Genomic DNA, 26,991 nt, shown 5'->3' with positions numbered 1-26,991 from the left:
AACAGAATTTCCTGAAAAAATTAACAAATGTACGTGTGGTAAAACAAAAGTAATAGAGAAATATCCCTTTAGACATTAAAATACTCTGGAAAATATACAGTTAAAAGAATGGAGACTAGACACCTAAATGTGCCAAATCAATTATATTTACCAAAATTCAGAGAATAACTGAGCTATAAAAATCACCTCCAGCCAGCCATAGAAATTACACTTCTGATGCAGTATGGCTACTCCTATTTCTCTTCAGTGTATTTAATTTTAATTTCCTGGTTTAAAAGTAATTCAAGACTCACTCTAATGAGAATCACAGCTTACTAGGGTAACCATAAAGCAGAATAATTTTTACTCATTCTGGAATGACTCTGAATTTCAGTAGTGTGACCAGGGTCAGAGTCTGGCATACCCCATTAAGTTCCATATCTGTAACACTCTTTTCCAAATTACTGACTCTGTCCTGCAAGCTGAGCCCAAATGGCAACCTTTGTGCCTAATGGCACTAGCCCCAAAATCTGCAGAGTTTCAGCAAAGAGGAGAAAAGCGTTTGCTGACAGACATTAGCTGCAAGGAGCAGTTCACAGTACTAACATTTTTTGAAGCAATTCTGTGCTAAGTTGTCGCTAAGTAGACCTGGCATCTCAAACAAAATATGTCTTGCGTCCTTAAAATGCAAGTTCTAAAACATGACTTAGAGCCATTAGAAATGAGTTCATGTGTCCATGTGTGCTAGACTTCCTTCTTGTTACAGGGAATGATCTACAAGATAAAATTTCATTCCACTAAACTGCTTTGATTCTGAGGTCCTTGAATGTACCTGGCTTACTTTTTCTCATTGTCAATGAAAATGAGACAGCAAATTAAAGGTACAATTGTAAGAAAAAGTTACAAAGGCAGGACACAAATTACTTTAATACCTTACCAACTGAGCCACCGGTACTTCACAATTCATGAACAAATTTTCTATTACTAGAGAGTCATGCTTTTATTGACTGGTATAAATACACCATTTGTATCTTTTTTCATCCTGCTGTGTTTCTATTTTATTGGAAGTGTCCTGTAACAGGTATAACATCAGCTCAGATTACCAAGAAATCTATAAAATAGCTTCCTGCTACTACCTTTGGTGCAGATTGAAAGAATACATTATGATCCCACTGAGTAAATGATAAAAGCTGTTATTCACAGGCAAACATGATTTATCCTCACCTGTTCAAGATTCTGAATGTACCCACTTTATTATTAAATTATGAAAACATTTCACTCACATTGATTAGGAACACAGATACATTATTAAAGAGAGGCTATTAGGAAGCATGTGTCTCAAATTTAAGTTCTGAGGTTTGTGACTCATGTCAGGAGCACAAATATTTCATGCAAATGGGAGTGGACAGATACAGCTTCATAAATGTTCCATTGTGGCACCAGAAATACATGATAACATTTTTTTGTTATTGATTATAAATTTGAAAATGACATTGCCCGGTTGAAATTAAGTTTCCACTCAGTGCAGCTTGTACATTAAATACAGGGAAAATTGTAAAAGAAAATTGGATTTTAAAAAATGATGATTTCTATTTCTTTAATAGAGAAGAGCCCGGTTTTTTTCTCCTTTGGTACACTCTTGGGTTATTAGACATCCCTTTTAAGACATCTTTCTCTTATGACTAGTTACCAGCTGTAGAAATAATTTTTCTGTAAAGTTGCTGAGTATTTTTTCAACACGTAGGATAATTAATAAGAACCATGAAAGGTATGAACACAAATGGGGTCTATTGATCCTAGTACAATGTATGATGGCTAAAATTGTGAAAAGCATTTAATTTTAAACAAATCATGTTCTTAACAAAAACAACAGGTCAAAACCTGAGAATTTTGAAAACCTTACCATGGGAACCTCTTAGTCAACACGAGACTTAGCATATTTGTCCCTCTACTCACCAAATACAAAAGATGCAATAACGCCATTGTGAAGACAATTGGACTAAGCATTTGGATTAAATCTGTGTGATATTTTCTCAGAGAGGCTCAGAATTGAAGGGTTCATAGAAAATGTCTGTAAGTGTGGGTGTGTGTATATGTGTGCACATTTATTTTTTTACATTAAAAAGGGAAGCATATGGAAAAATATTATTCTGAGTGCTGAGGCCCCATGTGCTGAATAATTTATGTCCTCCCTGTCTTCTTCTGGTTCCCTTCACTCTAATGACTGGTTTAACGCTGATGTACATCAATTTACAACATAACAATGTAGCTTTGGATTGCTTTCAAGTCCAGATTGCTTTAAAAGCAATAAGAATACATGGAGGCATAAGATCTTTGCAACTAGCAGTGACAGGATTCATACCAGGCCTTGGACAAACTCTGCATCATTAGTTGTGAATTCTTTCTGGTTTTAGTGAAGTTATCTTTTTAATATTTCATTAGTTCTGAAGGATAAAATGTGAAAAATATTTTTTTTTGTATTTTCTTTAGCAGAAAAGCTGTTCAGAAGCTGCCTGTTGTATTCACCTTAACTCCTTGCCTCCTACCTGGTTTGTATCTAATATCATCTACATTTTGTGTTCTTTCATCTAAATGTTGACTATTAAAATCATTGCTGGGTGCTTAAAGTAGATAAAATGATAATGTTTGCCATGCCCAGTGGTGAAACTTTAGAAATACCCCAGCTATCTCTTTGTAATTTTTACAGTTATCTGATGAAATCTAGTGACCCTTTTGCCTCTCTTGCTTTTTTGATATGGAATCTTCTAAATCCACTTGATGAGAACCCTGGAAGTTGTGTCTTAACTGTCTCTTCACAAATGCAAGACAAAAACCTTCTCTAGTTCAACGAATAAAGGAGTGAAATATTGTTCATTATTTAAAGGCTCATCTTTGTTATATAAAATCCTAACAAAGTTGATTTGTATCAACTGAGATGTATTATATTTACAATGATTTTATGGACTGTAGTAACAATTTATTGTTCCTTTGGTACTGTAGGAAGAGAACACTAAAAGTCACACATAATGCTTGGAACTAACCTTAATCTCTGAAAATGGCTGGAAGTATAATCTTGTTCATTTCAATGATGATAGGGTAAAGTATACAGTTTATTGCTTTTAGGCTCATTTAATTCACCTGGCTTTTGGTAAAGAGGTCTTGCAAGGTGTCACAGCAAAACCATTAAAGATGTGTGTTATTTCCAGATTGTTGATGTGATTGCCGCAGCAATCCTGCACAAGACTGCTACAAAACAGCTGGTGTAGTGGATGTAAGTTTGCATCTTTAGAAGAGTAACGCTTTTGCTCCATTTAACCTACTTCCTTCTCACTCAGAAAGGTGAATGTCAGATTGTGAACCTGCCACTGAAAGAAAAATAAATGGTGCACAGGCTTGGACGTGGCATGGTGTGTTGGTTTAAAAAGTGTTCAATTCATTAAGCACATCCTACAGCTGAAGGCAAGGTGAAATATTCTCTCCATTTTCCCCCTTCTGCTGTGTCCATTGTGGTTGTGTGATGCACATCTCACTTCATCATAGCCCATCCCCTGAGGACCTGGGGAAAGACTCACTAAGGTCACTCGAGGTTTTGTTGTGCTCTGCATTGCAGGAGGACTGTGATGGAGGACTGGTAGAGGCACAAGGGATCTGAATTATTTTGGACTGGTAGAGGCACAAGGTATCTGGATTATTTTATGTAAAGAAAGGTTAAGTGGAAGAGAAGACAGGTGACTGTCTCCTCAGAGCAGTGAACTGGCAATTCACACCTAAGGTCGATACTAAGCAGGGTGCACAACTACAGTATTGCCTTGTTGTCATTCAGATATTTTTATATGACAAGAAAATTACACTATTTAGGCTGGGACAGTGCAGGAGAAAATCAAGTTATCATTACCAGTCTCAAGTATTTTATTACCCTTGTGTGGGAGAGCAAAAATGCTCTTTCCGTGGGCTGAAAATTATTTACTGTGTGATCATTCTTTCATCATTATTTTCCCTCATGCTGGAGCAGTAGTTTAAACTGTATAGTTTAAAAAACTATAATACCCTCTCGGTTAGGAAAATTCTTGTCTCTGTTCTACCTAAAAAAATTACATCAGGAGTGCAATTTTTCACATTCCACTGGGAAGGCAATAAGGACTTCACTGACTTCAAAAGGAGCTTTTGGAACCAAATATTCAGCCAATGCAAGGCAGGCTGGCAGGACACACTTAATGAAACATGGTAGTTTATCCTAGCCAAGGATAAACCTAGCCAAGCCTTTCTCAAAAATGAATCTTTCTAGGGTTATGTAACTTGGTAAATCCAGTTATGTTTATTGCCAACGGCAAAACCAAAGTATCTCTACACTACTCTATGTAAAGATCTGAATAGAAAGGGGTGACTAAGGGCAGATTTGCATACTTGAAAGAGACAGAAACCAAGATAATGTAGAATAAGTAGAAAAGGTAAGTGGAGCATCCCAGGGGTTAATGTTGAGGCCAGTGATATGCAGAAGATTAGTTAACGGTCTGGTTAATGAGACAAAGAGCACACTTAACAAATTTGCAGGTGTTACAGAACTGGGACGAGTGATGGATGCACCAGTTGGTTGTGGTGCCCTTCAGAAAAACCTCAGCAGGCTGGAGAAATGGGACAACCTGGACCTCATGAAGACACCAAAGGGAAACACAGAACCCCACATGCAGGAAGGAACAACTCCACACACCAACACATGCTGGAGTCCAAACAGTTGGAAAGCAGCTTGGAAAAGAAGGACCTGTGGGTCCTATGGACCTCCAAGCTGACCATGAACCAATGGTGCACTCTTGTGGCAAGCCAGGCCATTGGTTTCCCCAGCTGTAATGGGCAGCACTTGTCCAGCAGGTCCAGGGAGGAGATCCTGCCCCTCTGCTCAGCAGTGGGGACACCTCTGGAGTGTTGTGCACACCTCTGTGCCTCCCAACACAGGGCAGACATTGACGTACTGGAGGAAGTCCAGCAAAAGGTCATTGAGATGTTTAAGGATGTTTACAGAATTGTTGCACCTCCTAAACAGGGAGAGGCAGAGAGAGCTGGGGTTATCCAGCCTGGAGAGAAGAAGGGTCAGGTGGCTGAACAAGAAGCCACAGGCCCATATTGAAGTACAGGAGATTACATTTAAACTTCTTTTATTGTGAATGTCATGAAACTGGAACACATTGCCCAGAAAGGTTGTGGAGTCTACACCCTTAGGGAGAGTCACAAACTTTTCTGGGCATAGTCTTGGATCATCTGCAATAATTGACTCTGTTTTAAACAGGGGGTTAAATAGAATAGAATCATAGCATGGTTTTGGATGGAAGGGACCTTGAAGATTATTTTGTTCCAACCTCTCTGCCATGGGCAAAGACACCTTCTACTAGACCAGGTTGCTCAGAGTCCCATCCAGCCTGGAGTTAAACCATTCCAAGTCAACTAAAAGGTGTCCAGATCTCTTTCAACTTCAACTATCAAGTGATTCTGCAACACGAAATCTTTAATGTGAGGAAAATATGATCTAATTTTATCATCTGAGATTTATTTCCTTCCTGCTAATGTTTTATTATCTCAAAGACATTTACATTGCAGAATGTCCAAAGCAAAATCTGCATGAGTCATTCCAGGTTTCTAAATCCCACAATGTTGAAGTATGGCAACATTACTCTTTAAAGGAGGGAGACCACAGACCTGTACAAATCTACTCCTCTGACAGACAACATCAATGACAATTTTAAAGAATTTAATGAAGTTTAGGATGACAATATCAGTTAATGTATAATTGCAAACTGTAGAAAGCAGAAGACTTGATACAAGCTTAATTTGTTGGAACATGTTTTGCAGCCATAGCAAATTTACTAGATGTATAGTCAAATTTGGTTGAAGTTAAATTAGGCATGCATCTTGATTCTTGGTTAAATTTTTTCAGCTGCATCCTCCTAAATGGGTATAAGTAATAATAATAAAAAAGCTGGTACAAGCTGAAGCCTGCAGCTTATATCTCATTATAAATTGCACTTCAGATTTTCCAAACTAATTGTTAAATTTAGAACTAGCAATTAGCACTGCACAACATTTACCAACAGAATTAACTATATCACTTGCTATCAAGCTCAATTACATTTTCAAATGTCCCAGACTGGTAGCTCTGATGCATTCTAAGAAAATAAAACCTAGAAATGGGCCAACGGCAAATTGTTGTGACAAGATTCACAATAGGAAATGGCTTTTTTCCCTGTTTCTGCTTTGGGTAAAAGTGCAATTTCATTGGTTAAAAATGCAATCTTACCTGAGCAATGTGAAATTTTATTGCAGGTTGGTGGAAATAAAATGTAAATAGTTACTTTATAAGAGTTCCACCGCTTGAGAATTGTATGTAGCAACTTGATAGTTTTGAGGAGTCCTTATTAGCAAGTACATGAACATTGCCAGGAGATGCTGCCTGGTGTTGCTTTTTAGTGTGATAGGGTATGAATCTTAGAGCTTCAAAAGATATTTTCCACAAACCTACAGAGCAACTCACAGCTGGATTTCCTGCTGTGTTTACTTAGTGGAGCCAACCCTTAGGAAGTTTTTGCTCTGAAACTGTATCAAGACTAAAATTCAAAGCCACTTACTCCTGATAAACCATTCAGAAGCACAGAGTTGAACTAAATTCACTTGCTTTCCAGGCAGAAGGAGTGAAAGGCCTTAAAGTTGCAATAAGATGAGCAAGTCATACTTTGATGCAATTATATTTGCTTGATTAACAGGTTCTCAATGGGAAAGAGCTCTCCACAGATGCTGCTGAGGTGTAGATCCCAATAGTCAGCACAGACATGACACCACCCTCACCTGCCAGCTCATGGTCAGCCTGTTACCCACCAAGATTCCCAGGTCCTTCTCTGCAGATCTGCTCTCTTCCACGTCAATGCCCAGCCTATCCTGGTGCTTGAGGTTATTGCTCCCCAGGGGCAGGACCCTACACTTCCCCTTGCAGAACATCATTAGGTTTCTCTACACCCAATTCTCCAACCTATTAAGGTCCTGCTGAATGGCAGCACAAACTTCAGGTGTATCAAGCCACCCCCGCAGCTTCATGTCACCAGCAAACTTGCTGAGGGTGTACTCTGTCCTTTCATCCAGGCCATAAGTAAACAAGTGAAATAAGACTGGGCAAGAGAAGCTAAATAGGTATTGATCCCTGGGAAATGCCACTTGCTACAGGCCTCCAGCTGGATTCTGCTCTGCTGATCACAACCCTCTGAGCTCTGCCATTCAGCGTCACTGTCCATAAATCCAACTCTCATTTCCTGAGCTTACCTATGAGGGTGTTCCAGCATCCAGGGTGAAAATCTTGCTGAAGTTGAGGTAGACAACATGCACTGCTCTCCATTGACCCACCCTGCCATGCCATCACAGAAGGCTGTCTGGTCAAGCATGATTTCCCCTTGGTGTATCCATGCAGACTACCCCTGATGACCTTCTTTTCTTCTGCATGCTTGGTGATGACTCCGGAATGACCTGTTCTCTCATCTTTCCAGGGATGGATGTGAGCATGACTGGCTGGTTGTTTCTTGGGACCTCTTTGCCCTTTTTGAAGATAGGAGAAGCAATGGCCTTCCTCCAGGCATCAGGCACCTCTCCTGTTTGTCATGATTTTCAATGACGTTTGCAAGTGGCTTAGCAACAACCTCTGCCACCTCCTTCCACAGCCTTGGATTCATCCCACCAGGGCCCATGGATTTATGAGTGCTAAATCTGTCTAGCCAACATCTAACCCAACCCTTCATGGCCAAGCGGAAATCTTCTTTTCTCCATACCTCTTCCCTTATCTCTGAGGTCTGAGATTATCGAGAGATGATCTCATTTTCATTCTAAAGTCTTTCAATGTAAAGGGCCCACCTTGTCCTAGGTCTTATGTTTCCTTTTTATCTTCTACCACCCTTCTCCTTCTATGGGTCATATTGAGATAGTCCCAATGCCTGTGCCTCTAAATTTGGTACTCTTCAATACCTCCCTTTTCCTCAACTCCAAATCCCTATTGAAAAAGAAATCTCTACCTTTGATATTCTCTTCCAAATCTTCTTCTGACTTTAAAAACCTATTTTCTCAAAATGAAAAGAAGCCGTATGACCTTATGGATAATGTCTTTTCCCTTTTTCCTCATCTCTTTGTTCTCATACCTATGACCCAGGACTTTTCCAGGATATGAGCTCTGGGAGCACATTTTCAGAAAGAGGGATATGATGTAGTTTCCTAACATTCAATCACCTAGAAGTACCCAAATGTCATGTGTACACTCCAAACCATTATAACCCTGTTCTGAGTCCCAGAAATACCGATGCAACCTCACATATGATGTGCCATTTTCATATTAAAGATTTATTCAGGAGAAACATTCTCCACAGTGTGTTTAAAATTTATTTCCATTTTTTTGCCATTGTGTAACACAGGGTTTCCCTCTTGTATTAAAATAGTCAAGGAATGATGCATGCAATGCAATAAAAAACTCATTTACTGTCATTCCAAGATGTATTGATTTACATGAGGTTCTGTGCAACCCTTTTTAATTTGACCAGATGAGGAAGCTTGGCATGACAACCTTTGGAAGATCATGTGATCTAAGTTCAGATGTCTGCAGTGCCTATACCTAAACCCTAACTAACTTCTGCAACCTGACTTAGTGGTTACAGGGAAAAATAGACATCATTAGAATGCAGTTCGTATCTAGCAGTATATTACAGGATGTGAATCATGCCCTGAAAACAATTATATATACATATTTTTTGAATGTAAAGTGAATTGAGGATAATTGTCCCTAGAAGCCTACAATTAGCCTGACAAATCCCTCCAAATTTTTTTAAAAGAACGAGCTTACCTAAGAGGAATGTGATTTCAAAGACAAAAAGAGAAGGTCTGTCAAGTGTTGCATCTAGACAGCACTCACAATTATTTAGGGAGCAAAATGCAAATGGGAAGTTGCAATTTTTGAAGGTCATCAGAGGTCTACTTATGTGTTTTCCTGAAATCCTCAGTAGTTGCCTAAGTTAGAGGTTTCATGTCTTAGAACCATTACACAGATAAAGAAGAGAAACAGGCTGTTTCAGAAAGTGGTTTTGGCCCAGGACTTTGGTATAAAACCTAAACATAGATAGGCAGGGCCTGCCTCTGGAAGCCCTTTTCTCTTGACTCTGTGAAGGATATTTTGGCATAACTTGACGGTTGGCTCAAATTAGATGTCTAATCTGTAGACTTGAATTACACTCCTGACATGTGTGGGGTGAACATGTGTTTTTTCATGAGGAGAGACTGATATTAAGAGGACTTCTCTGCCAAGCAATCAAATGCACTTTCATAGTCTTACTTTAATCTCTTGGAGTATGGACCATGCTTTGTCAAATTCAGGCTGTTTAGAAAAAGGCACCTGTGTCTCCATAGAGCATAATAATATCACTGCCTTTACATTCTAGGCTATTGTATATTTTAAATATTATTTTTCAAACATTAAATTATTATTATTATTATTATTATTATTATCATTATTATTATTATTCCTGTATAATTTTCACCACCAACTGGAACTTCAATTTGTTGAAGGAGGATTCTGCTATAAATATGGGCGAAACCCAATAAGGCTTGTAAAGCTACTTTCCTGCACTTTTACACAATATACATCAGGAATTTCAGCCTATCATCATCACAACCAGGCAGCAAATTGTATTTGATTATTGAGATTTTTTCAGAATACTTTAAAGACCAAAACTGCAGGCAGCAAAGAGTCTAACACATCTGTAGGGATGATGTGATGGTTAATTACACTCTGAGTATCTTATTTCTACCTCTGAATTTGTCAAGCTTCATCTTCCATTGCCTGGATCTTGTTATATACTTTTCTGCTAAATTAAAGAGTCAATGAATATCAGAAATTCTTCCCTCTGCAAGTATTAGACTCTGATCAAGTCGGTTAACTTTCCCTTATTAAGTTAAATAGCTTGAGATTCTCTCCCTTTAATTACTGTACAAGCTCAGATTTTGCACTAAGTACCTGTTACAGCAATTCAAATCAATGAAAACCCCTGAAAAAATATGAACTTACATGCTGCAAAAATAAAGCAGAATAAGAATAAAATAAATCTTTCCTGACCATCCATCTTCTATTTTCTGAATAGAGGAAAGACAAAATGTGTGTCACACAAGAGAAATGACAATGGTGAAAATAAATGACATGGGGAAATTTACTGTGTACCCAAACTAAGGAAAGGATAGTCAAAAACTAAGGAGTAGAAAGTGAAAAACTAAGGAAGAGAAGGTCAAAATGACAGGAAAACAACATAGAAAAACTAATAGTGTTTTCTGTTCATGAATATTCTCTTCCAACTTATGGCATAATTCTACACCAATGAGTAAAATTTCCTGAGAAGTGTGTATTTTGTAGAAGTAACATTACAAGGTACTAGAGTGCAGAAAAGGAAAAATGCAATACTGAGAGAAATTTTAATAAATGTGATTTTTTTTTCATTCTATCTAATAAACACATTGAAAAAAGTGAAAATAGTGGGATGATTCAATGAAACTCAAGTTTGGTATGCCTTCAAGGTCTTCTGATGGATAGGTAGATGAAACTTAGGTCAACACACCTAAAATCAGTGCACTAATTGTAGTGAAATAGAACATGTCTCTGAGTTATTCAAGCTAGAATAGAGAAACAGGTAGGATTATGCAGCTACTGTTGTCTTGGTACCGTTGGTCATATTTTTCATAGCTTTGGTTTACAGACCAGCAATGTATTTTCATAAAATCCTAAAATCAGTCCTAATAGTTTTCGTTTATAGTCACTCAAACCTTGCTATGGGATAAATATTTGAGTTACATTTTAATTTCAGTTTCATGAGTGCTTTTCTTTCAATTTGTGGCCATTATTGTTGGAATGGATAAACAAGGAGAGTGCCTAGGTTACCAGGAGATACTGCAAATCAGAGACAAACAATTATGCCTGAAGAGCACATCATCACAGGGTGACATTGTCTGGAATCTTAGTATGGCGATGGATGTCAGGTGCTGGATTTCCAATAACTGCATCCAGAGTCCACAGAAATTAGTGGAAAACTTTGAAAAGTGCTGGTTTGGGGGTTTAGCTGTTGGAAATTCCTAAACAAGCCCAAACATCTAGATTCATTAAATGTCTGATATCTCACAAACCAGAATTTACAACACAGTGAGTTAGGACTGAGCAAAGCACTCAAAATCCCTCAAAATTCTGAGCCAGTTGCATTTTGGCACCCATGAGCAGCATAGCACTCCTTGATAGAGTTTTTCAGTGGCTTTAGTGTATGTTTGGATCAACAGCAAACCCCATATTTGAACCTGGATAACATGTTGGCGTTTTGGTAATGAGGCTCAACGAGCATCTGGGCAGTGATTTGGCTCGTGGAAAAGGAAGGTTGGTAGTGAGCAACCTCAAATGGCTGACCTCGTTTTGACATGCACGTTACAAGCCATCATCAAATTTGACTGTAACTGAGTGCCAGGGGCTTCCAACAAGCTGTTCTGAGGTTGTACATTTGGAGTCCAAAATTAATAACTTTAATACGGCTCATTCCTGCAGTACCACATGTTTTCAAAGCACTAACATGATTTGTAGGAAATTTAAAACTGTACACAGTTGATCACACAGACTGGACTTCCTCCACCCTGTCAAGCAGGGTGATTTGTCTAGAGAGAAGGTGTTGGACAAGGTTTGAAGGGAAGCTATGTTCAAAAGACAGACTTATAGGGTTTCATGGGTTCATTCTGTGCCAGTATTTGATTTAAGATTTTTCTACATCAAACACTGATCAGCAGAAATTGTATCATCTGGACTTAATAAATAACAATATTTTCAAGACTGTTCTTTATTTTCCGTCCCTGAGACTCTTTGGTATTGTCCCTAGCTGGGAAGAGCAGCAAGATTAACACATAGCATTACACTTGAAGCTGCTATTGGAAAACAACAGGAATAATCTACATAATGCACCGAGAAGCTGTATCTAGATGTTTTGTGACTGTAGAAAACACACGTGTGATTTTACTTCTATAGAAAAACAAGAATGTGTTTTTACATAAACTCTGAAGAAAATTGGAGGATAGCAATAAACTATCACACAAAAAACTGGTTTTTAAAAGAGTCAGTGTTCACCTCATTGCATTGCATTTAGAAATGCAAGGTAAATTATGTTCAGTTTAAACTTCATGAAGCTGCTTCTTTATTTTAAACTGGGATAGTAGAGACTAATTCCAGGGGCTGGTGTAAGAAGGTGGCATAAATTCTTTTCTTATATGAGTACATGACACTAGGCTTCTTAAATGCACTAGATGTGAATATATGAATCAAACTCAAAGATCACATTTGGCTTCAGATTTAGACTTTAAATATTGAAAATATAGAAGTAATTACGTTAGGTATGTTCCCATCCCAGCCAAGGGAGAAACATTTGTTGAAGTTAGTTCATCTTATGTGGGTACAGTGGCCTATTAGATACCCATAGTGGGGTGAGAAATGTATACATGAGTGTAATCTTCATCTCACATGGAATCCTAACCAAGAGTTTGCCAAAAACCGGGTTGCATCATTTACATTAGGGTTTCCATTGTACAGAGACAGGAATAATAATAATAATAATAATAATAATAATAATAATAATAATAATAATAGTAGTAGTAGTAGTAGTAGTAGTAGTAGTAGTAGTAGCAACAGCAACAATTAAAATTCTTATGTACAGTGTTAAATTGTGGAACAGATTTGTCTACCACATAAAGATGATTTGTAGTATGTTCTCAAACAACTTTAGCACTGACGCAGAGATAAGTTCAGTTTTTCTGTACCAAACACTGTCTGGACTGTCATGTTTCCTTTGCAGTTATGCTAAGTCCAGAGGATGCAGATATTAAATCTGTCTTTGCTGCTAATTTGGCTTTCCAGTTTCGGTCCATCCTACGCATATCTCTTACTTCTACCATATGTCGATGACCCTGAGTGCAAAAGACCTGCAGTAATAAAAATTATTATTAATAACAGTAGGCAGAGAAGAGGTTAACATCCAGAGATATTTTGGTCAGAAAATGTGCTGCACTGGTTTCAGCTTAAAAGAGAATAAATCTCCTATAAAATAAGCTATATTAGCAAAAACCACAAAAAAAATTCAAGTAAACATTCATAGATCATGGCTGAACTATGATAATGTTGAGTTGAGAAAATATGGTCTAGTCTGCTTAAAAATCTGGCCATGCTGCTGTGCACTTGCAAGTTTCTCAAGCAGGAAATGATGGAAAGCTCCACTGATCTCAAATAACTCAATTGTTTTTCCTTTCTAATCAAATATCTTCATAGTGAGGGACCAAAAATGCATCATTCAGCACGCAATATGGTTGTGAAAGCATGAAATATGGCACTTCACTGTTAATGTAATATTAAAGATTAAAAATGTTTATTACCTGTTATTCTTCTCTTAATTGTTTTGTGTGGAGAAAAATAGAAGTTGCTGCTTTAATGCATAAAAAACCCACAATGTGCATTCATAGCAGAGAGCAAAGTGTTGGGGCTATGAAAATTATGTAAATGATGAATTCCAGTGAAAGAACTTTCAAACCCTTAGGGTCTTCAAACAGCATTAATTCAAGAAATTAGATACAAAATTTAACTTTTTCATGCTAATAATGATTTCATAAGGAAAAACTCGTTAGTAAAGGTGACAAATATAAAGTTCTATTCAACATTTAAATTCAGGAATCTTAGTATGCGCCCCTGGGATATATTTACTCAGCCAATGACTCTGATGTTATTAAGTAATTTATTTGAGAAAGTCTCCATTCATGAGTTTACATAAGAACAATATCAGGTTTACAAAGGCTTGTGTTGTCAGTTTAGCAAATACCTAATTCACAATGACTTTTGCTTAAGATTTTCATTAGGTTGTTCAATATTGTTTGATCATTTAATGTCAGCTTCATAAGATCATAATTTTTCCTATATGAAAAGAGGAAATTAAAAGGAGAAATAAATTAAAAAGTGTGAACTAAACTTAAATTTAAATCAGCTTTGCCACAAAAGAAAGGAGAACAGTGCCAGCACTTGTGATTATACTATGCTTGGGTATAAACTATCCACACTTAGCAATTTAACATTTTGCTGTGGTATATTTCTATGCCAGCAATACCAAAAAAATATATTGAAACAACTGAAATGTTGCATTATGGTTCAATTTTTCAGGACTGATCAGTGATGCGACAGTCTCAATTTCTGGCAGCATTAGTTTGGGGGTTCATTAATTAGATAGGAAACAAAACCATCCTAAATCTCTCAATTTCTGTGCCTCTGTGCTGTAGACTATGGACTCCAGCCAGTGCTGAGGCAATGTGCAAATATAACTAAAAATGACATTTCCTGCAAGTCAAGGAGCAGAGAGAAATAGCACAAGATCTGAAAATTAGGATGGTCAAAATAGTCAACAGATTATTTGTCTTCCTACAGAAAATGCTGGTTCATCACTACAGAGCAATTTCCCGGGAAACAAGCTGATTTTACTGAACTTCCTAATGAAATACAGGCAAGCCTTGAAATCTTCATTGTCTCCTTGCTAAATCATTCACCATCATTCCTCAGAGAGCTCCCTGATCCCCAAGCCCTGTCACAGGGCTCTGCTGTAGGAGTTTTAATACAATAAGTGTTTGAAATCACCACTGGTTCCTGTTACGATCTGCCCCCATCACCTTTTCTCCTCCTTGGAATGGTTCGTGCTCTCCCATCACTGTGGTTTCTGCATTCAGGTGTCTTTCCACCCTTGTGTGTCCAACTTATTCAGGCTAAAATGGCGACACATCAGCCTTTGTGTTTCACTGTGAGAGATTCAATCTGTGCTCCAAGGCTTGTCTCTATCCCTTCTTGCACATCCTGAGACAGCTGAATCTTAAAGCACAGCCTGCCTATGTGCTAAGTATTTTGCTCTGCAGCACAACCAAACCCTAGCCTACACCTGGCCAGAAAGAAAATAACATCCAAGTAGAATCCCACATTACAACAATTACTAAGTTTCATCACATTTGACTGGAATATGAAGCACCTGGAGGATCTGCTTGAGACATGAGAAGGCAAAAGTCTTTTTCTGGTAACAGATCCCATGAGAAATGAAAATACAGCATACAAATAAAACATGTAGAATTATGCAATGACTGTCTTGACTGTAAGCCACCTTTCCACTAACCTAGATAACTCTTCAATGTTCAACTTCTGTTTTTAACGGAAAACATATATAATGTGAGGGAACAGGCAAGCCAAGTTAGATTTGGTCACATTTATTAACAAATGTATCACTCAGTTGTAACTGCATTTGTGTGTTCTCTGGCAGAGTGGTTCTCTGACATTTTAAGGACTTCTGAAATGCAGAAGGGCTCTAATCTATCTAAAAATAATCTCCACTGATAAATTGGAGAGTCACAGAACGGGAGTGGGTATCCTAAGATACCCACAAGGCCCAAAAGGTAATGATCTTGAAAAGGACTTTCTTTCAAGGTAGGAGCCCTCAGGAGGAAATCGAAGACCCTTATTGGAAAACTGAGAATAGAGGAAATGAGAAATGATACAGAATTAGGCAAGGATTCATAAGTAAAGTAAGATGTTGAAACGATGAAGTTACTTTACTGGATCAGTGTTAAGGTGCAATTTTAGTGAGTAAGAGAGAGAAGGCAGATAGAGATGATCTCCATATACAGACAGGAGAGACAAGAGGGATTTGGCAGCATAATCTCTGATAGAAAGTTAATAAGGGGAAGTATCTGGAAGAAAGCAAAAAAAAAAAATCAGTATATGCTGTGCTTACAGATAGGTTAGCATTCACCAAGAAAAATTACTATCCATGTGATTAGTGCTGAAAAGTAAAAGCAGGAAGCAGGAAAGACTGATGGAATGAATTAATACATTTTTAATAAGAGCCATCCACACATTTAGGAGGATTGGTTTTATTTCTCCAGAAACACCATTGAAGTTTTTATTATTAAAGTATTAGGTAAAACTGAAATTTGCAGCACAAACAGAAGTAGAAGGACTAGTTTCATACGAGTTATAAGAGCATAGGAGAAGAGTTTAATCTGCATAATGTGGGTAACTACAGGGATTGCAGAAAGAGGTAAAGACTAATGATTCCCTTCCCTTCTTCAAGGCTAAAGGTTGACTGCTCATGGTACCGGTGGTTTTGCTACCTTCCTACTAATATCTTTAATAGTACACATTTAAAATGAAGTCATTTTGGTGGCTCTTTAACTTGAGTTGGACGCCATGCTAGTGAGGGAAGATGTTTTCTCATATTTATAAGTGTTATCATCCCTGTGCTATTCCAATTGGACTATATAGAGCTGCTCCTCAGACTCAAGGAGTCTGAATCAAGGATTAATTCAAGTGGTGGAAATTGAGGAACAAGGCCTGACACACCTCTCTTCACAATAAACCAAATAAAAAGTGCTACTTTAGCATAAGACTTGAAACAGAATCAACCCCAGCAAGTAATGACTGCTCAGTCTGTAATTCATTTGGAAAACCAAAGTAGAAGAAAAAAAATTTATCCATTGGATGAAATTACCCAGTGTTTCCTAGCAAAATTAATCCCAAATGTTGTTAGACTGGTTTCCCTTGCTGGATCAATCGATTGTTCTCTCTTTGTTTATATCTACGTATATATCAATATTTACACACCGTCCTACAAAGAGTGCTGGGGTTTCCAGTAAAGAACACAACACATATTTACAGAAAGATGATGTAACCTGGGTGGTTAGAGCACGTTATTTAAGGAAACTAGCTGTGATTTATAGCAGCAAATAAATAAGAAAAAATGTGTTTAACATACCTCAGCATTAAGTATCTCGTGCATTAATTGTCTCCAAAGTCTGTTCCATTTGTTATCTAACAAGGTATGCTCCATTATTATTTCTATCCAGTTCATTGCTTCATTCTATCTGTTCTTTCAAAATTAGCTTGTCTAATCAGAAACTGCTTTGGCTGGTAGTTCATTTCACATAAAAAGGAGGAATTCTTGTTTACTGAGAAAGTAATTGGATTATAATTTTGAAAAGAAAGAAATATAGATTGTAATAAATTATTTCATAAAAAATACATGGGAGCGTGAAAACTAGCAAACGCAAGACAAATTAAAAGCTCTAATGAATGAAAAGGCTTTAAATAGAACATGAAACTAGAAAGAATAATTCATCATTGTAACTTACCTACTCCTTGTTATTCTGTTGAGAAGAGCTGAATATCTAAGGAAAGAAGAAAAAAAATGTATTTACCAAATGATGGTCAAGCAAACATTTATATTAGGTGTCACTTTTCTTCTAGCTCTTCAACCCTTGTAAACATAATTAAGCCTTTATTACAGAAAGAAAAAGTAAACTTTAACTATGTTTAGGAGTCCAAAATTCAATTTCAGTTATTTATTAAATTCTGTTGATAAGTTTGCATGACCATAGGTAGACTATACTATAGTAGCATGCATGACTTGGTTGCCTGCATCAGTACATACATTTAAGTGAAAACAAGAGAATACAGAGATTATATTCCAAACACCGATCAATATATTTGGGCTGCTTATAGAACTGGTCCATCGTGTATATTTTATTGCTTATCAGGATTTCAATTTATATCAAACTGTAGGGATTTTTTTTTTCTTAGTAGCTAAAAATATTTTTTTTCTAATCTTGCACTTTCTTGTGAGTGTGTTTTATTTTTTTTGTACATAAAACAAGTAGAACAATGGTATTAAAGATATGAGAAGTAGTGGACACGAACCATAAAATTGTCTAAAGGAAAATAAAACACACAGAAAAAACCCCGAAATTGTAGCAAAAAATATTTTAGAAGTTAGAATATATATTATATTATATTATATTATATTATATTATATTATATTATATTATATTATATTATATTATATTATATTATATTATATTATACTATTATATACAGTAGAAAAATTGAGTGATTGTTACAAAATTCTGAAGTACTAGGGAAAACTTGGGTCTCACCTGTTCAGATGATTAACACCTTGAGCTCTTTCTGTTTGTAGACCTAACAAAAAAAAGTACAAAATTAAATTAAATACATTAAATTATGTGAACAAAATTGTTATAGATTTGCATTTATTTAGCCTGATTTTATTTATCTGAAAATCATTCAGGTTTTCCCTTTTTTTGAATTGCATTTATGATACCAATTCAAGCTTTGATCTTAAATTACACTTTTGGGGCCTGAAGTAATAACAATTTTGGATTACAAGGATCCAGTTCTTATCTACATACCAAACAGGTTGTTTATAGTGCAGTTTGTTCAGTGAATATACTCAAATTTAGCACAGGGAGATTGATAAAGGTAATCAGCAAATACTGTATTGGCTTAGAATAAGGATGAAAGCAAAATGCACCTGACTCAGTGAAGATAGGAGTTAAAAGCCAGATTATCCACATAAGTGTGTCAGTAAAGGAATTTCATGCATGACAGATGCTAGAATAGGCATTAAAATGGTCAGGACAAAAATCATTAAGTGCCCCAATAATGCACATTGGGATAAAGCATATGTAGGATGTCACAGGCAAATTCCCTCTAACTTCAAAAAGTTATTTGCATGCTCGAAGTCAGGCTTTTATGTGAATGAGATAAAAACATTAGGCAGTTTATTAATACTCACTTGAGGTGTCTACTCTACTTTCAGAAAGCAAAACCTTATCATACTACCAACACCATGAAACTCCAGAGGTGTCATGAAATGACTGGACGGAATTTTATTTCTTTCTAAGAAAAATGTAGCTAGAGAGGATGATAGCCATAACCCAGGTCCTACACAGGCCTTGCCCATCAAAGTGCAAGGAAAGAAAATTATTGATGTACTGAGAGGTGGGTACTGTTACTATTGCTATGGTGACTGGTTGGAGCTTTGTTGAAGAAAATGATATTATAGTATCACAGAATGCTTTGGGTTGGAAAGGACTATTAAAATTCATCTCTCCAACAACTTTGCAATGAGCAGGGACATCTCAACTGGATCAGGTTGCTCAGAGCCCAGTGCAACCTGGCCTTGACTGTTTCCAGGGATGGCATTTTCTCACTTGAGGAATGAAGTTTTAATACCTGAGCCAATGGCTACTTAGGAGAACATAGGGATTGAACATCATTTGGACACGAGCAACACAGAAAAATCACTGTTGTTCAGTCAGTAGGAAATATTTAAAGCAAAGAATTTCCATTTCTTAATCTAAATGCAAAGTACCTGCTCTCCAGCTTCAGATCATATGAGAAAGAAGTTTGACAGTCATGTAGAGACTCTCAGGCTGCCCCAGCCATAAGCTTTAGGTTTCTGATTCAGGACAGGGAGAGCATAATCCTACTTGAATATGCAGTACATGAAAATCCTCAGCTAAACATGGGTGATACGAAGTCCCAAAGGCAAAGTAAACTTTAAAAATCATCACAAATGTTTGGAATTTTGCTGTTTGTGTTTAAGTGATCCAAGCTGAGCATGCTAAAACAAGGGTGAAACTACCAAAGGTTTTATTTTACGGAAAAGGTAATATTAACCTCAGAATTATTGGCATGTATTTTTTAAACTGGTGTTTTTTATATTTTTTTATGTTTGGATATGCCTTGTTGTGGCTTGAAAATCTCGCAAAATTAAATTTTCTGGTGTGGTGCCTATGAGTTGTTTCCTTTATTAATTAAGTGAGCCATGAACCAAAAGTCCTTTTTTCTCCCCCACTGGCTGTTCACTTCATATGTATCCATTTCTTGTCTTTCCAATTTGCCTCCTGTCTGTCTGCTGTGCCCTTTCAACTCCTGCAGGGTCCGTCCCCTTCCCTGCCTGCCCACACTTAACCAGGCTCTCAAAAGGGCTCTTCAATACCACCATAATGAAGGTTAAGCCAAGATAAATAAACCCCCCACAAACAAACTGTGAACTGATTCTTGTGGTGCAGTCCCAGTCTTTGACTGACTCACATCAGAAATCAGATGAGAGCATAATTTACATATTTAAAAAAAATTAAATTAGATCAATTTTGTTTTAAACCTGGATAATATGACACTCTGAGGATTCCTTGAACAACAGCTCTACAACAAATTGATCTGTCTGCCTACTACATTTAAAAAATTGATTTTCTTTTCCTGAATGTAAACTCTTCTTTGAAAAGAATGAATTCAATTTGTGGCACAGTCTGTGAGTGCTCTACCTCTGATTCTGAGGTTTTAGAATCTTTTAAATCAATAATAAAATCATTTTAATTTGGCTTAACTTTGTAGGGCATGTGTACTAATAGTTTTCAAAGATTATAAGATAAGGACCAGGACTAAGTGGTCCAGGACTAAGTCCTCTGAGTCACCTGACTTCTAGTTTTGTCTGTCTTGGGCTTCTCAGACTTTCTGATCAGAAAATTCTTGAGTTTGAATCAACCTTCATAGTTCAGACAAACAGAGTCAGAATTTTGCTACAAACGGATTCTGTCTGAGACCACCAGTCTGTGAAGAAAAATCATCATGTTATTATAAAACAGATACAGTCCAATAACAAATCTGGAGATTTAAACCTATAAAGCTTGGGGCTATAACCACTACCTCACTGGTGAGCTCTGTAATATCCCCATTCCCACATCTCCTTCCTCAACAATTTATTCTTGCTCCAGGTAAGCTTTAAGAAATTCTTCAGCAGCACTAAAAGCTTCATGCAGTTCAAGGACATAACAGGTTAGCTAGTCTGGGCTACAGGTATTCCAATATAACCCCTTTGTGTTGGTATCTTAGTTATTTATTGGTGCCTGAAATCCCCTTCCTTTCAAGTAAGAGTTCCTCCACAACAACCCCGTATCAGCACCAGTGGTATGGCAAGATGACACAGCATCGAGCTGCACCAGGGGAGGTTCAGGTTGGAGGTCAGGAAGAATTTCCTTGCTGAAAGGGTGGTCAAACACTGGAAAGGGTTGCCCAGGGAGGTGGTGGATTCACTGTCTCCCTGAGAGTGTGCAGGAATGTCCAACATGGCACTTGGTGCTATGGTTTAGTTGACATGGTGTTTGTTCAAAGGTTGGGCTTGATGATCTCGGAGATCTTTTCCAACCTTTATTCTATGACTCTAAGATGCACTGTAACATCAGCATAGTGATGCTAACTCCAGCTGAGATAGTCTGGTCACTTCTGGCTATCAGAGTTCACTCTGATATTGAGAATCTTTGATTCAGTTTAGTCACTCAATTACATAATTCCTAGAATTGCATGGAAAAAACTAAGGTGGACGGAACCACTTGAAATCATTTAGTCCAGTGCTCACATGTTGCTCCCAGTAAATGAAGGTTCTTTGATAAACTTCCACAAAATTTGACTCTAAGTGCATTTGTCACCTCTTGTAAATGCAAATTAAAATGTGTTAAACTATCCCGATGGTGATTTAGGAGTATTTGCCTTGTTTTACAAGAGTGCAGCATGCAGAAGGTCAGATTACACGGGTCAGCTGGCCAGAAGTGTGTCAGCCGCATGGAGTCCCTGGAGCATAGGCAGTCACATCAGCATGTCCACAGCCAGCACCCAGGGAGCGCGGGGAGGAGTTCTCAGGCTGCACAAAAGACATTTCATACTGCTAAAAATCCATAGCTAGAGGTAAAGGTTAAATGCTGAGCATTATCGTGATACAGTCCTTTATACTCCACTTAACTAATTGAATTTGGTTAATTAACAATTTACACACCTGGAGAAAAATATAAAATCTATTGTACTGTTTGGCATTCTGCTTAAATTAGAAATTACCTATACATCCTCTAGTCATATTAAATAGGATTTACTTTTGACACAATTGCTGTTAACAATTATATAGGGATTTACTTTTTTTTTCAGAGCTCCATTTTCTAGACTGGCACTTCGGTATTTTTTTTATCCTTACACACACCTGAAAATAAATGAAATCCAGAAAATTTAGATTAAAGTATTTTTATTATTGATTTTAAACTGTGCTTCTCTGTGCATAACGTAAATTGTCACCCAGATACAAAAGTGAGAGACAGAAATGTGCCAGCCTATTTCACATTCGAAGCAGACACACCAGAGTCACAAAACCAGATTGTTTTGCCCGTAACTGGAAGGCTGAAGAGCAAAATCTCATTAAGATTGGTCTATGGAAGGAGGTTTACAAGCCATGCATATCCATGAACAGGTTAGTTTAAATGCCTGAGAAATAGATGGCTTTTCAAATATGAGGCTGACAGTCATGGGTTCAGAAATACAAACTAAGATGAACTAAAAACTTGATATTCAGAAATAGATCTGTCTGGGAAATGGTGTTATGGAGAAATGAATCTGCATTCCAGGAAGACTTCTACTTAAAACCAGTTCTGATCTTCCCATGATTTGGTAACATGCGTTTATCCCTGGCATCCCAGTGGATTTGGGTCTGATGCGTATGTTCTCACATGGCACCTCTGAAAAAGCTGATTTGCATGAAGTAATGCTTGCCTAAGGTATTTAAAAGATTTGTCAACAGAAGGAATATTACTGCTGAAGGAATATTCAAAAAGCTTAGGCTTTCATGCAGTATGCTCTGTGAAATCACGCTTACATGTTCATGAAGGTAAAGCACATCTTTCCTGTGGTTGTTTCCAATAGCAAGTAGTTGGTGCCATTTTCTGATTTTGTTTGGTTATAATTGTCTGCTATTTATATTATTTGCCCCTCTTGCTTTCTAAACCTTCTCAGTGCCAGGTAACAGCATACATGTAGAGGGGGGAAACAGAAATTACCCTTGGTATTTGCTGCCAGCTCTTAGGCTTTTCCTGAAAACTAGAAGGAAAAAGACCCCAAGACTAGTTTCTAACGGCCTTGGTTTTATAGTTTGGACTGGTATCTCATGGATATTTACTTGATAGTTCATCTGAAAAATTAAGAATTGCCTTATTGAATGAATCTCTCAGCAGTTAATTGTTTGCCTGTATCCTCTGGTAAGACCACATTGGCCTTGACTGGATACTGAAAACAGCATGGATGTATGAATTCATTTATTTAATTATTAATTCAAGGTTGGAGCACTAATACAAAAGTCAGCACAAGCTATTGCTATGAAGATAATAAGCAATCAAAATATTCTGGTTTTATACTGAATAAGTTCCTTATAAACAGCACACAGATCAAATATAGAAGAACAAAAGACACAAAATCATTGCAAATTAAGTCAATTTTTCATTAACTTTGTCACATATGAACTCAGGTATGTTTGAAATTTGCAGTCATTCTAGTGCATTCAAAAAAAATGCAAAAATTTCCATGACTTCAATAGAATCTCTGTTGTATTAGTAAGTGAACTCTCCAGTGGCTAAAATAATATCTGTAAATGCCCATGAATTTTAACCCAAAATGTGTCAGCCTGGCATGATTAAAAGCTTTAGATTCTCAAAGAGCAACATGACTAAAGCCGGACTGTAGCCTTGAGTGGCACCTCACTGGTTTCATTTGCCAGTATTATTTTCCAAGGTAATATTTGATTTACAAGAAAAATGCTTTTAAGTCCCACAGTAAGTACTACAATGTATCCACAAGTATAAAACCCTCAAATTGCCTTCATTTGTCAAATGCTAAAGCCCTACCTGAGACTATTCAGTGGCAATGTACGAATCTAATGATGTCAGCAGGAAGGAGGGAGATGAGATTTATAGAGGTTTCAGAGGCGATATCTCTTGTCTCTCCTCCCTTGTCCCTCTCCTGACTCCCTTTAATTCAGCACTTTGACCACAGTAATGCGGTTAAGCTTCAGTTTATGGCACAGATGCCTCATAAGTCCAGCCTCCATGATTTCATTGAAAGCTCTCTCACGTTAGTAGTTCGAATTGATTTTAAATTCCAAATTATTAGTGAAGATGTTGAAATACCGAGCTTTAATGTTAACCCAGTTTTCTCCTTATGCCACGCTTTCCCTCCTAAACTGTCATGATTTTTCCCTTGCTTGCTCTACAGTTGCCTCGATTTTTTTTTCTCTTGACTATAGCTAAGGTTCAAACACAGAATAAGGCATTTTTCAATGGAAATAATAATGAATGCAACCTGCATTTGAAATAAATTAGATGTGAATGTAAACAACACTTCATGGATAGGTGATTACCCCAAACTAATGTTTTCTATTTTTGTTTACTTAAAATAATTCCAAGTTCTCAGATATTATCAGTAATAAACCTGAGGTGGTCATTCACAGACTGTGGTCATGGGAGTATCCTAGCACAAGACTGTTTTAGTCAGCATTATCCAAGGGCTATGGACTGCCAGGTGCAAAAAATTTGATTGTCCTTAATAAGCTAAGTGTTGTTTTTAGTAGTTAACTTCATTTTGTAAAGATCCCAGCTCAAGTACAGTCAAGGTTTTGTCTACAATTTGTTTCAAGAGTCTGGATCAGATCCTTAAATCAGAGCCAAATGTGAATAAAAGCAGTAAATTCTTTGGCAATAAATTCTCAGTAATCTGCATTAATCAAAGACGGGACCTGCTGGAACATCTTCATAGCATTATTTTGCCTTCCTTCCCCTCATGTGCAGCATATTGCAGTAATCAATTAACATGATGGAATATTCCTGTGCTGAGACCTTCTTGTAACTCCCATATGGTCAGAATTTAATCTTAATAGCTCTGATTTTTTTTTTTTTTACTCATCTTGCACATTAGTGATGATAGAAATGTAAGATTTCAGAGTGATTTAGTGGTTTTCAACCTTTTGGTGTTGGGGTTGAATGTTTTGGAGAAGTTAGGACAGGACTGAGCATTGTTTATCTGCATGTAAGCAGATAAAGTGAGTAAGAAGAAATGGAGGTGTCCAGCTCTATCGCTTGCATTTGAAAATGGCCTTGCTGTATGTCTTTAGAGCAAACATATAAGCAAAGTTGCTGATCTCTTGATCTTGTTTAAATAATTTACTCTTGCCCATCTCAATGCAACTTTTGCCTTTGTAACTCAAAAGACTGATTCCACTGTAACAAAGCAGGAAGTTCTGGCTTATAACCTGAGTAATACCAGATAGACCTTGGTTCATACTAAGAAAGGACAGTAGGTGGTCTTGTGTCTCTTTCTGATTTTAAGGGTTCTCTGGAAGGGTTTAAAAGTGTTGCAGAAAGTCATAACTGGAAGCTTGTCTCAGTGCATTCACAATGATGATAAAGCTGAATCCCTAGAGGACGACAACCCTGCAACCAGTAACACCAAATCTACCTGACCAAATTTCTCTACAGGAGTTGTGTATGTACTTAGTATACAATAGTCTTGTAGTAAAATTTATTACATACAAACAGATTGATTTTTTTTAAGCTTAATATCCAATTGGCCTTCTACATTCTTCAGGTTTTCCTATATTGAACAAGAAAATACAATACAATCCATACTATTCTTTCTGAATAGATATGGGGAGGTGGAGAAATTGCTTGGTCCGTGTATATTCCAGCAGAGGGTGGCAGTACACTACCACACTCCCACATTAAAGGAAAAATTGTGCAGTAATATTTATGCCTTCTGTCTTCAAGGGAAGAATATATCCTGCAGATGAATATGTTTTGGGAGATGGGAATTGGACTGGGAAAGTAATCCCCAAATCACTTCAGTGACCTTGCTCAATCCACTCAATCTCCATCTCTCTTTCATCTGAAATATTTTTCTTCCATAATTACCATCGGCTGATGACTACAAACCATTATAAAACTCCCGAGAATAATTGTCTATGAGAATGAATATGGATATCTGAAAATGGGAATCTCTCCTGATTAACTAATGATACCAGAACCATTAACTTCATCACTAACAGCAGCACAGTCACCAACAGTGTTAAGCAGGATAAACTCTAGAAGGCAAAAAGGGACACTGTGGCAGGAAGGATTTCCATGGCACTGTGGACATGCTAATGGTCTCCTGCTTTTCCTCAGTCCAGTTTTGCCACTCTGTTGGCAGAGTATTCTTCAAAATTTGAAATACCTTGTCATCTCTTCAATAGAATGTGGATTTCTCTGTTACTGTCTTTGACTTCCCTTCTGTTTTTATTTTCTTAGAGCAGTTAGGAAATTGTTCATAGGCCAGCAAAAGAGGCCAAGTCTATTTTTTTTCCTTTTGGAAAAATCTTCTGGTTGACAGAAAAAGTAGCAACTGGTGCAGCCTACTTTAAATTACTGCAGTAAAAATACTTTAACACATTGTCAAACTTCAGACCTTGGTGACTCAAGTCTTCATATTTTTTGGATGTGAAGAAATTTCAGTGCAAGATGAAAGCAGTGCATAATAGGAAGGAATACTCCTTCATTGTGCAAATAATGAAAAATTATTTGTATACAGAGCATGATTTCTTTAATGCGCTTTTATTTCCCCTCCAGAATTCAAACCAAAGGATAGTGGGGGTCAAGAAGAACTTGAAGAAAAAAAGCCATTCACGATCAAGCTCTCAATATAAACTTACATTAGTAAAAACATTTGAATAACATTTTTATAATAGTAATCTAAGTAGCTTATGTTAACTTCTCTAGTAACCAAAGCCAATAATAATTTTCATGCATTCTTTCAGTAGACATTCATTATTTAAAAAAAAATGTGTAAAATATGGAGGCAGTGCTCTGGAACTTCTTTTTTATTAAGAGGGAAGAAGTTGGAAAAGATGCCAGGAAATTTAGGTGAGGAATGACATGCCCCTTCTCAAAAATAAAAGATTTTTTCAGAGAATTAAGGGAATTAAATATTGCCAGTCAAAACTCTTGTCAATAATAATTCCTTACCTTGATCTACCTTAGTAGATTTTAAAGAGTTTGAGACACTTAAGAGTAACCTTCTCACCTGTGAGTAGCTTCCTCTATAACTTGTAACATCCCCAGATATTTCTACAGGACGTGACATAATTTTCGGCAGGGTTTTTGAGCATGAAGTGATGAAATATGAAAAAAAAAATAGCCAGGGTGACCAGAAGTTCAAAAACACTGTCTGGTTATCATTAAGATTGCTTTATATATTAGTTTAGGGATCTTTGAGAGAGG

General features: G+C 37.0%; 1 protein-coding gene across 1 annotated transcript in view; it reads right to left on the bottom strand.

Moving 5' to 3' along the window:
• CELF2 (CUGBP Elav-like family member 2) overlaps positions 1–18,044 on the bottom strand; it is a 450,951-nt gene extending 432,907 nt beyond the window's left edge. The window contains exons 1-2 of the mRNA XM_066182701.1: positions 18,007–18,044; positions 17,206–17,241 (exon numbers count right to left, since the gene is read on the bottom strand). The gene's annotated coding sequence lies outside the window, so the exon portion shown is untranslated. The remainder of the gene's footprint in view (positions 1–17,205; positions 17,242–18,006) is intronic.
• Positions 18,045–26,991: the final 8,947 nt, after the last annotated feature.

The sequence above is a fragment of the Chamaea fasciata genome, unplaced genomic scaffold (assembly GCF_029207755.1).
Source record: "Chamaea fasciata isolate MVZ Bird 193981 ecotype frontalis unplaced genomic scaffold, bChaFas1.0.hap1 SCAF_5, whole genome shotgun sequence".
NCBI classification, from domain to species: Eukaryota; Metazoa; Chordata; class Aves; order Passeriformes; family Sylviidae; genus Chamaea; species Chamaea fasciata.
Note: the sequence above shows the minus strand (reverse complement) of the source record. Positions and strands in the feature narration are given on the sequence as shown.